Genomic DNA, 12,900 nt, shown 5'->3' with positions numbered 1-12,900 from the left:
TTCTTCTTCTTCTTCTTTTTTTTTTTTTTTTTTTTTTTTTTTGCCAGTCCTGGGACTTGGACTCAGGGCCTGATCACTGTCCCTGGCTTCTTTTTGCTCAAGGCTAGCACTCTGCCACTTGAGCCACAGCGTCACTTCTGGCCATTTTCTGTATATGTGGTACTGGGAAATTGAACTCAAGGCTTCATGTATGCGAGGCAAGCACTCTTGCCACTAGGCCATATTCCCAGCCCAAGTTCTTTCTTCTTAAAACAAACAAAAAAGCAAAATAAACCTTTATGGTGCTGGGCACCAATGGCTCACACCTATAATCCTGGCTACTAAGGAGGCTAAGATTTGACTATTGGAGTTTGACACCAGCCTGGACAGGAAAGTCTGTGACACTCTTATCTCCAATTAACCACCAAAAAGACAGAAGTGGAGTTGTGGCTCAAGTGGTAAGAGTGCTAATCTTGTGCAAACAAAGCCCAGAGAAAGCACCTGTGCTCTGAGTTCAAGCCCCAGGATCAGCACACACACACACACACACACACACACACACACACACACACACACAAAATGCAAGAAAAGAACTAATAATCAGATAAGAAAGGATGTGTAGGTTTAATAGAGAGAATAACTTGATATTTACAAATTTACATTATATAGATTAACTGCAAATGAACCATGAAAAGGTGGGAACTACAGTGGTCTGTTCATACAATGCAATACTATTTAACAATAGCAAGGAAGGATAGAATTACTGATTTAGGTAACAATGTGGATAAATCTCAACAATTGTTGAACAGAAGACAGACACACACAAAAGAATATACTATGTGATTCTACCCATATGATACTTGTACACCGTTAAAATTCATGTGAGATTAAAACAATCTAAACTGGTTGGTTGTCTTGGTGAAGGCTGAGAGGGAAAGACTGTAGCATGAGAGAACCATCTGGGGCAATGGAAATGCCATCCATCTTGATTTCGCCTTTTGCTGCATGAATATATGCATTTGACTTTTGTCAGTGCTCCTAGAATTGCTTTTTTCATATAGGTGTATTTTCCATATGTAATTTATATATACCATAATTCAAATGTTGAAATCATTTTCTGATCTTCCATTAAGCTGTTTTCTCTTGGAATCGGCCAAGCTCACAACGGTCTGCTATCAGAAACAGAGATGGCTAGCACAGAGCCAGAGGTCAACATACAAATTGCTAAAATTAAGGTGCCACCTCATTCAGCATTTATTATATCATACTTGCTCTAAAATGTAGAAAAGACAGCAAATTCTCTTGGAAGTCTTCTGGACTTCTTGCTTATCCAGAATTTTTTCCAGTAAGAAAGTGTTCCACATGCTTCACTTAAATAAATTCTTCAAATGACTTACTTTTTCCTCAACTAATCTCCATGATTCTTTTTCAAGAAAAGTGCAGTATTTTGTTTGAAGACCAACATAATTCTGAAAGACCCATAGCAAACTCTGGTATCCTAATATTATTTCTGTTCTTATGGGAATAAGAATGATGATTATTTTCATTTCTCATCTGCTCCTGTTGTTTATTTCTTTTCAAACATCTAAATCCTCTCTTTGAGACATCGCTATTGGTTGCTATGGAAACAATTATTTTTGCCCAAAACACAGAACTATGACTTACAGTAAAGAATAAGCAACCGAAGCAAATGAAATAATGGAAAACAACTTGGTTATGCTAAAGCCAAAATAAGGCTGACATTGGGAAAACTGTGAGCAAAGTTGTCTGAAGGTTTTCAGAAGGTGATAAGTAACCTTGAAATTTTCTCAAATGATTATTAGATCTGTTCATGAATAATTTATAGTTAATATATTTTGAGAGCATTATCACCTTTGAAAGTTTCTGTCTACCCCCAAATTTGAATTTAAGCATCCAAAACAACTAATAATTTGATATTAGCAATTATCATTTATTTTTCCTACCAATCATGACCAAAAGATACACTTAATACTCTACTTCAAACTGCCCTTCAATTCCTTTGTACTTCTTTTCTGATGTTATATGTTATTTAATAAAATTTATGAAGTCAAATAATTATCTAGGTATATTATAGCTATATATACTTAAAAAGCAATAAAACATTTATAGTTAACTATATATATTTGTTTTTTCTTTTTTTTTTTGCCAGTCCTGGGGCTTGAACTTAGAGCTTGAGCACTGTCCCTGGCTTCTTTGTGCTCAAGGCTAGTACTCTACCACTTGAGTCACAGTGCTACTTCCGGCTTTTTCTATATATGTGGTGCTAAGGAATCAAACCCAGGGCTTCATGTATATGAGGTAAGCACTTTACAATATTCCCAGCCCCAAGTTAACTATATTTTTATGCTATTACATATTTTTATTTTTGTTGTTGTTGTAGGTCATGAGGCTTGAACTCAGGACCTTCGTGCTGTCCCTGAGTTCTTTTGCTCAAGGCAAAAGAGCCACTGCTCCACTTCTGGTTTTCTGTTGGCTAATTGGGAATAAGAATGTTCATGAAATTTCTTGCCTGGGTCAGCTTTGAACTGTGACCCTCAGATCTCAACCTCCTGAGTAGATAAGATTATAGGTGTGAGCCACTAGCTTCTAGCTATGTATTTTCATTTCTGTATTTTTACATGATCTAAATATTTATATTTAAGAATCTATTTGTCTTTGTTCCAAATAGTTGAATATTTATGTTGGAGCAAATGTTTCTGCTACTCGATTGGCCAAGTGTCAGTGGTTGAGGGAGGCCATGGGAGCTTCAGTGGCTCAACTCAGGACCTGAGTACCTGGAGCCAGGGGAGAGCTGGTGAGGAAGCTGAACACAGGATGCTTGTTCCTTGCATGGAATCAACCTGGGGAGAAGAAGTGATCTGAGGCTTACCACCTACCAGTGATGGTAGCACCAGCATTGGAGACCCATAGGCTCAATCCAGTTACCTCAGCCTCAGAGCAAAGCCTAAAAGGAACAGGCCAGGCCCTAACACCATTTTCCCTGAGGCTGTTGCTTATTTATTGGCAACCTGTAGGATGAATACAACCAAGATACGTTTTAGGTTTTGTTTTTGTGCTGGTCCTGGGGCTTGAATTCAAGGCCTGATTTCTGTCCCTGAGCTTATTTTTGCTCAATGCTAGTGTTCTACCACTTGACCCACAGCTCCACATCTAGCTTTTTGGTGATTAATTGGAGGTACAAGTTTCATATACTTCATGCCTAGGCTACCTGTAAACTGCAACCCTAAGATTTCAGTCTTCTGAGTAGAGAGGATTACAGTCATGAACCAACAGCATCTGGAAGCCAAGGTACTTTTTACAATCTATGATTTCTTGCTTATTTGATCTTGGTTCTGTATTTATTGTTTTCTAACATTGTCTTACACTGAGGGAGGGTTTTCCCACTCATGTGCACGGTGGTGAATGCCATGAGGGTAGTCACAACATCCCTTTAGGCATTCCCTAGACCTTCTGTGGAGACAACCTCACTGAGGAGCACAACCCTGGGGGATATGGTGGAGGCTTACCCACTTCAGTATACTCTCCTGGAGGCCATCTTGGGGCTTATCTGCCTTTCCCCTATTCCACTGGCATTGCACCCTATTTAATGTGTGATATTGACCTTTCCAATACTCTACCTGTGTCCCATCTAGCCTTGTAGCCTGCCCCTTCATCCTCATTTAAGACCTAGCAATGGTTCAGGCCACACGGCTTTCCCTTATCCTACAGTAACTCGTGTGTGTGATGCCTCTAACTCCTGTCAGCCACAGCAAGACTGCCTCAGCACACACCCCTCCTTGTAAGTTCAGAGTGACAGCCTGATCCTATGATACCAAGTGGTTTGTGGAGTGCAGCTGGGACTGGGAGACAAGTGTGCATTCCATATCTACAAATCAGCCTGTCCAGGGGCCCTCTGTTCCATCTGGTAGCCCTCAATGGTCTGCCTAGGGTGGGGAGAAAAAGACACTGTCTACCTTTTGGTTTAGCAAAAGAATTCCAAGTGCTTTTTGCTTTATGTGGGGATCAGTATAGATCTCACTTTTATGCTCTATGTTATATCTTAGTTGTGTTTGAAAATGTTTTGAACTTTAGAAACATGAAAATAATGGCATTTGTGGTTAAAAAGTGTTTTTGCTGTTATATGTGTATATAAATTTATTTATTTATTTAGTGTACGAGTGGTTTAAATTCAACTTGTCAGTTTGTGAGTACAATGCATCTTGGCCAGTGTCACCTTTTCATCATTCTCCCCCATGTCTCCCAACCCCACCCACCCCATCCATTTTATTTCAGCTCCATGGCTGTTAAGCTTCATGACAAATACTGCCACGGAAGTGGTCTGGATTGATAAAGCTGGTCCCAGGAGGGCTTCCCACCAGATGACTTGAGTCTTGACTTCTACCAGATAGCTGAGTGACAGATAGTTCTGATGGTAAAAGTTAGGTCTCAGTACCTGAGAGTCCAAATGCTAACTTCATTTGAACTTACTTAAAAAGAAAAATTTTATTATGATTAAAAACTAATACAAACTGATTTTAAATATTTATGCTATAAAATATATGTAATAAGCCTCATGAAAAATTAGAAAATTTGAAGAAATTTTATTATAAATTATACATAGAATATTTTCCATAATCATGGTTATATATATATGCACCTACAAATATGTATGTGAATGTGTATATGTATGTATGTATATGTACATATATATAGTCATTTACCACATGGTGATCAGTTGGTCAATGATGGATCATGTATACAATAGTGGTGATATAATCTAGTGATGTAGTCCTCTTCGTTCATAAGCATACACAATGATAAAATTGCCTAATGATGTATTTCTTGGACTATATCTAAACATTAAGCAACTCATGACTTTTATATTTGTAAGTATGTTCATATATATGTATACATATCTATATCTACTTACATCTAAATTCATAAATCTATATGATATAGAGAAAGAGAAAGTCAGACAGATAAATACACATCAAATAAAATAAAAAAGAAAGAGGTAATCTCAAAAGATTTTCTGAATCCTGTGGTATAACTATAAAAGTCTAATGGTACTTCTTCGGCCATATCTGTTTGATTAAAGGAAATTAGGTTAGGAACTTTTCATGCGACAATTCTATTCTTCTAATATTAATAAAATTTTGTAATTTTTCTACACATGGGTTTCATACATTGCTTATTAAAATTGACTTTATAAAAATTATTTATGTTTGATGGTGCTAGGATTTGAATTTAGGGCCTTGTGCTTGCCTAGCAACCACTCTAATCACTTGAACTATGACCCTACCCTGGAGTAAACTCTTACATATATTTTTTGAAAAATATTGTGAATAAATATTTGCTTTATTACCTTTGCCTGTATCGTTTTTTCTTTAATTTAATTTATTTATTTTTGTGGTCCTAGGGATGGAACCCAGGGCCTCACACACACTAATCAAGTGCTCTACCACTATGATACAAGTTTTTCCCTTTCTGGACCATTTCTAATTTCTACGTACTTGTTGCTCAGTGCTTAACTAAGTTCTAGCTGTTAGCTTTTTCTCTCTATGGCAGATTTTACAGAATGAAATATTTCCTGAAGATAGTGATGGTGATATTATTGCTTCATCAGCTGAGAAATTTTAAAACTCAGTTACATATAGTGATTGTCTGAATATGAATAGTATGTTAAAATTCCCTTTTGCTCATAAACTTGTTGAATCAGCCTTTTGATCTGTAGATATTGTTTTCCTTATCCTCTAATGGATACCTTTATGTGACCATTGGATAGACTAAATGTAAAAAAAGACCAAACAACAGCAATTAAAATAAAATGGAACAAATTTGTATTTCCCTTTAATCCTTGCTTCCCTGGTTTCATCCTTCCTTCCTTCTTTTCCAGTCACATAAGCAATAAAGGATAAGGAATGACAGAACTGCACATGTGCAGAACAACATACCTGTGTTCTAAGAATCAGCCTCTTTTCCCTAAATCATGCAGTATCTTCTTTTTTAATTTTCAAAGGACCCTAGTATAGTATGTAGAATTCACTCACAATGTTATTTCATTTATTATATAAAGTAAAATGTGTTGGCCAAGTTAACCTAGACTTTAGTGATCACTCTTTCTTCCACCTCACACATAGCTGGGACTATAGATATACTCATAGTTCCCAGCTTACCACAACTTTAAATATTGCGTATTTCCTTTTAATTACATTAAATGATATGTGTGATGCAAGAGCTGAAGAACTTTAAAAAGCATAACTTAAAAAAAACTCCAAATTACCCAGTGTTGTCATGTTCCATGAAAGTTGTCTTCCTTGAGTTTTCCTAGAAAACATGGAAACCTCAATTGCTTAATTGCTACTGTTTCTTCTGGGAAGTGCTCCTAGGAGGTGAGAACGGAGAGACAGAGAAAGGGCAGCAGGAAAGAAAGGAAAGGCCATTTGACAGTGTTTTATCAAATTGTTCACCACTCAGAGCAATGAGACCACAATATGTCTGGTCCCCTGGAGATGTGCGGAATCTACTTTTCTGGGCAGATATTTAGTAACAACAAAAAAAGAATGTGTAAAATCTAACAGTACTCAGAGTATAAGTCATTGAGAGGACATTCATCTCTGTAAGAGAAAATACATAACAACTGTAAGAAAGCTAGCATACAGTTCCTGAAGTATTTCCAGTATTTCTGAAGGCTTCAAGCTGAACATTCATCACCAAAGTTAACTGACCATCTTCTCTCTTCTAGTTGTGGTGCTAAGATTCAGAGGTAATCAGTGAGTCAGACAGACTCCATTCCCATAGACCTTAAAATTAAAAAATTACACTTAGATGGAAAAAAAAGCAAATGCCCAAGGTTCTGCATGATTTCTGGTCTTCTGTTACTTTCTCACAAGTCAGCATCATAGTGTCATTTCCTTTCTGAACAATGAGGGAACTGGTATTGACCTAACTTTAAGGAAAAGCTCATAAAATTGATTTGCCAACTTGAGTCATAATCCAAATGTATCTCATTTTTATAGCAAGAAACAATAAAGTAGCATGAATAGCATACCTATTTTAACTAATATCAACCATTGCTACAATTTGTTGAATGTCTTTTCCCATACTCAAGGCCCAAGTGTTAAAGGCTCAATTCCCACAGTCATGCTGGAGAGGTACCAGAAACCTTAGGGAGGTGGAGCTGGCAGGATGTCCTTGTGTGCTCCCCAAGAGGACTGTGGAACCTTTATTTCTTTCCCATTTTCTTTTTGAACTCATAACCATAAAATGGATAGGTTTATCCCACCACATACTTTCTGCCATTGCCACCCAGCATACCTACAAAAGGCTCAAAAGATGAATTGGCTGATCTTGGACTTGAATATCCAAAAATGACAGTCCAAACAGAATTTGTCTTTCTTACCACTTTCTCAAGTTGATTATTGCCAGTATTTTATTCTACCATCTGAAAGCTGACTAATATACCATTTTTTTTAGTCACTTTCAATTCTTCCTGGTATCCTGAGATGCCTTGTCCACCTTTCTACAGAGAGCATCTTACACTCTGGACACATTTCCCTTATCAAAAGCTTTTTAGAGAGTGATCTAGTGGTAATACCCAGAGAGTAATAAAGTATAAACTTCAGCAGAAACCAAGTGATGAGCTGTGTTTTAACAGCTCCCATCTAAATCCTGGACTACGTATGCCTAGGCAGAAAGCAAAACCCTTTCTCAAAAATAGCAGCTTCAAAAAATGACTGGAAGCCTAGATCAGTAGTAGAGTACTGATCTAACAATTATGAGATCCTGAGTTCAAACCCAAATAATACCAAGGGCTGGGGATATGGCCTAGTGGCAAAGAGTGCTTGCCTCATATACATGAAGCCCTGGGTTCAATTCCGCAGCACCACATATACAGAAAATGGCCAGAAGTGGCGCTGTGGCTCAAGTGGCAGAGTGTTAGCCTTGAGCAAAAAGAAGCCAGGGACAGTGCTCAGGCCCGAGTCCAAGCCCCAGGACTGGCAAAACAAAGCACACACACACAAAAAAAAACAACAACAAACAAACAAAACAAAAAACACCAAATAATACCAAGAGAGAAGGAGAGTGGGAGAGGGAAAGAGGGACAGAAAGAGAAAGGCAGGGAAGAGACATGGCATGTGGGGGACATTTAAGACTCAAACTATTGCACCTTGGCTCAAATATTTTCCAAGTCTCACAGGGATGATGATATCTATTTTATAAGAGGACATCTAGCTCAAAAGAGTTTATGCTTTGTGAGAATTAAATATGACAATGTATATAAAGTGCATGAACTATATTAAGTGATTAGTCAGTATTGACTATGATAGGGTGATGTAAGAACTTGGAAATTCTGCATATGAATATATCCCGAGTCTATGAAATTAGATTAAGCAAGGTATTTACCTGAGACTGACCTGTCATATTTTAGTACAGTAATGGAATAACATGAATGAGAGAATGAAGGAGAGAACAAACTAATTAACTAATTAAAAAATACTCTATCTATTTTTCTTTAAAACCATGGATTCTTTGTTTCATGCCAGTCCTGGAGCTTGAACTTAGGGCCTGGACACTGACCCTGAGCTGTTTTTTTTTCTTAAAGCTCATGTTCTACCACTTGAACCACAATTTCTGCTTTTTGGTGGTTAGTTTAGATAAGAGTCTCATAGACTTCCTTGCCCTGGCTGGCTTCAAAGTGCTATCCTCAGATTTCAACTTCGTGAGTAGCTAGGATTACATATGTTAGCCACTGGTACCCAGCTTAAATCTTGAGTTCTCTATATTAGAATAATTCAAGAAACTCCTCCCTCTCTCTATGTGTATTCATTCCTCATTTATGAACTGAAAATAGGTTGTAAACCATATGTATTTTCCTTTGGAAGTGTGATTTATATTACTGGCTCATTTATTTATGAATTTTCTCAACTTTGTTTATTAAGTTGGGGAAAAAAAAGCAAAGCAACACAATTCAGGGAAAGCATGGAAAATATGGAACACTTCCTGAATTTGAGTATTATCCTTGCTCAGGGGCCTTGCTAATCTTTGAAGCATTCCAGTCTTAGCCTATGTATAGCCAAAGTGAGCACAGGAAGCTTGTTTTGAAGTGTAAAGTCCAGGCAACAATTCTAAGTATTTCTGATTCAGATCTCTGGCAGGTCCTTGGGACTGTGTTTTTCTCTCCAGATCATTCTGAGACCCAGGAGCTGTTGGTAAACTTTGAGAGGGAATATGCTTTGATTTTCATTTTCATAGTCCCCTGTTTGGGAAAATCTCTTTAATAGGCCATTTGTTATTGCTGAAGGAAAGCAAAACTCTTTACAGAGTGGAAGGATTTAAGACAATGAACAATGAATTTGACTGGCAAAATAAAAGCTCAGTCTTCATTGTGCAGGGGAATCTTGGCCGTGTACTTCTTTACGGAAATACTTCTTTGTTCTTAATATATAGATTTACACTATGAATCTGGACATCGTTTATCTTGCAAAAAGATATGGAATAGTTATACCAGAAGAATGTGGAGAGGGCTCCAGCTTCTGTTGGCTGATATAAAGCATCCCAAAGCAGACATGGCAAGGTGAAAGCCCAGCACTTGTAACTGTGTATGATTCTGTCTTGGAGTTAGTTCAGATCAGTGGTTCCCAAATGTGGAGAAGATGCTAATGTCCTACTTGGTTCTGATGCTTGATCTCCTTAGAGATATGAGCTGGGTCTTCCTGAGGGTCAGGTTCATTTGGGTGGTCAGCCACCTGGGAGGTAGATGATCTTGAACTGCAAGAGTTGCTTAGAGCTTCTGCTCTGGAAAAGAAACCTGACCTAAGGTGTTCTTGTTGGGGAAGGCACTGGTTACTTCAAAATGATGGTTAAGGCAAGAGATCAAGGAGATTGATGTAGTAGGCTATATCTCTGTAGAAAGGCTCTTTTTTATCACTCGGGATGCAGTGATATCCTGCTTGAACTGCATGTCTTTGCCACTGGTTGGCCTTTTACTTGTTTCTTTTTTGCTATTTCCAGTTTGTCAGTGAGTATGAGAACATTGAATAGATTTTCCAATTACACAGATTTTGAACACTTACCATCTTGAAGGACGTATCTATGAGTTCTGACTGTGAGGTCTGAGAGATACTAAGCAGTGGTCTGGTATTTGAGATGGAACCAGGTTTTGTGAGAAGGATTGTACAACAGGTCTGTACTCAAGTTGGGCATGAGGGCACAAACCTGTGATTGCAGCTCTTTGGGAGGAGGAAGGAGGAGGATGGTGACCTCAGGATAGCCTCAGCAAGAATCTATATCTGAAATACAAATTCAAAGCAAACAGTAGGGATTGTGTGGCTAAAGTGGCAGAGTATTTGCCTAACAAGCAAGAGTCCCTGAGTTCTGGCCTGAGCCAGGAAATGAAGGGGGGTGGGTATGGGGAGAGGAGAGATCTGTACTCCTTAGCACCTGGTAGGATTTACTTGACTCTAGAAGGGTTTGTGTTTTTAACCCATCTTGAAGCCAGAACGGATAGCCTGTTACCTTTCTCCTATAAGAGGAACCTTTTTAATTTAGGCTTTCTCAGTATGTACTTTTATTAATACTCTAGAGAAGTTACATGTGCAGTTTGAACTTTAAAGTATTACAAAAGAAATTCAGCTCTTTGCAGCTAAAAACATTGGTTTCTACTGGAAGAATATGTAGAAATTGCCTGATCAGTTTTGATGACAATGAGAATTGTTTATAATTAGCAATTACTTTTTTGGCATCCACATACTAATCTCTTTTGCTCTCTTTAAGCAAGCTGACATCTCTCAACATCTTATTTTAATTTAAGAAAAATTTATTGCATCTGTATTACATTACAGATGTAATACATATGCCTATTAAAAACTTTAGAAAATAAAAGCAAAAGAGAAGGGAATAATTTATTGATTGTCTCACAAATACTAGTATGAATGATGCCTTTTCTTCTTTATAAGGAATTCATTTTGGGGAGTTGAGGGAAGTGGTTGTACTGGAGTTTCAAACTCAGGGCCTTACACTTATTGGGCAGGCACTTTATCATCTAAGCTAAATCTCCACCCCTTTTTGTTTTTAAATTACTTTTCAGATAGAGCTTTGTTTTTTGCCCAGGGCTGGCCTCATGATTTCTGCATAGCTGAATACAGATTGGGCCTATGTATTCATTTTTACATTGTTGCAATTATATGATAGACATAAAATTGCCTAAGGTGGTTTCTTAAACTATTCTTAAAATCTGTTAAGTATATGGTATAAGAAAAATATCTAGGAGGGAAGGTGGGAGAAAAATGAGGGAGGAGGTAACAAGTTTGACAAGAATAATACTTACTACCTTACATATGTAACTGTAACCTCTCTGTACATCATCTTGGCAATTAAATTAAAGAAAGACAAATAACTATTGAAACCTATCCACTAGCGAGTTTTTTTTTTCATAATTTTCTTTGTCTTTCTCTTCCTTTTCTTTTTTTGTAGTTGCACACATGCTGGACTAAAGTTTGGATAATAAAAGAAGACATTCAGAAGCTGTTTGACAGATATATGTGTTACTTAGTGGGTATGTAATCTTTCCCAATTAAGCCTTAATGACTCAAGACTCTCAGTATAACTTAAAGGTACAGCAAAGTATCATTCATATTTCATGACAGAAAAAAGGGTCATTATGTTGCATTATGTCATTCTGCTTTCGTGTGGGAAGATAGCTTTGAAAAGTAATTCTTCTGGTTGAATTTCTTAACAGAGTGGTGACTGTAACTATTAATAGCAAGTGCTGGAAGAGAGCACTATTCTGTTACTGTTTTAAGTAGTCATTAAACATGCAAAAGATTTCCTCCGAACTGAGAGTTGAAGGATGTGGCTCAACAAGCCCATTTCCTGGCACTGAAAAGTAAAGAGCAGAGCCATAGTAGAGGCCACGGTGAAGGAAGTGTGGGCCAGGCTACCCCCCACCCCAACATGACCCTAGTGTGGAGCTCTTGACTGCAGGTCCCAAGCTCGAGTAGCTGAGGACTCCTCTGGTCTTTGAGATGAGATCGGGCGTGTTCAGGGTGGTATGGCCGTAGACTCCTCTGGTCTTTTAGTTGCAATGTCTTTCTTCTGGCATTCTTCATTGTCATTTAAACCTTGGTCATCTGAATATCTAAAAATATTCTCAAGTAAATTACAAGAATGTTTCACTTTGGAAGATGAACAAATTGAAAATAACTTACTGTATTTCTCAAAAAGGTGAACATCACAGTCTGAAAATTCCAAATCTGAAATATACCAAATCGGAACTTTTTTTTTTTGTCAGTTGTAGGGCTTGAATTCAGGGCCTGGTGCTGTCCCTGAGCTGTTTTTGCTCAAGGCTAGTACTCTATCACTTTGAGCAACAGCTCCACTTCGAGGCTTACGGTGATTAATTGGAGATAGTCTCACAGACATTTCTGCCCAGGCTGACTTGGAGCCATGATGCTCAGGTCTCAGCCTACTGAGTAACTAGTGAGTAACAAGTGTGAGCCACCAGCAGCATCTGGTGGGAAAGTTCTTTGAGTACTGACATGATTGTATAATGGAAAATTCCACACTTGACTTCATGTGATGGGTCACAATCAAAGCGCAAATACACTAAGAACAGTATAGGAATACCTTCAGGTTATATATATATTTATGAAACAGAAAATAATATTCTGTTTGGATTTGGTCTCAATGCTCAAATCATCTCATTATGTATATGCAAACATTTCATGTTAATAAGAAAAAATCCTAAACCTCAAAATCTTTTGGATGAGATGGTCAACTTCAACACATATACACATATATTTCATACATACACACACATACATGCACACCCATATAATTATTTGGCAGTCTATTGATGCTAAGGCATTTTCTTCCCTTGAAAATACATGAAATCTCAGACCCTTTAAGTTCCCTGAAGTG

The 12,900-nt window shown here is 37.6% G+C and overlaps 1 non-coding gene across 1 annotated transcript; it reads right to left on the bottom strand.

Moving 5' to 3' along the window:
* Window positions 1-8,964: 8,964 nt before the first annotated feature.
* Window positions 8,965-9,068, bottom strand: LOC125347411. The gene has a single exon (XR_007210196.1). It is a non-coding gene; the product is annotated as a U6 spliceosomal RNA (small nuclear RNA).
* Between the last annotated feature and the right edge of the window lie 3,832 nt (window positions 9,069-12,900).

This window comes from Perognathus longimembris, chromosome 2 (assembly GCF_023159225.1).
Source record: "Perognathus longimembris pacificus isolate PPM17 chromosome 2, ASM2315922v1, whole genome shotgun sequence".
Lineage (NCBI taxonomy): Eukaryota > Metazoa > Chordata > Mammalia > Rodentia > Heteromyidae > Perognathus > Perognathus longimembris.
This window is presented reverse-complemented; position numbering and strand designations above follow the sequence as displayed.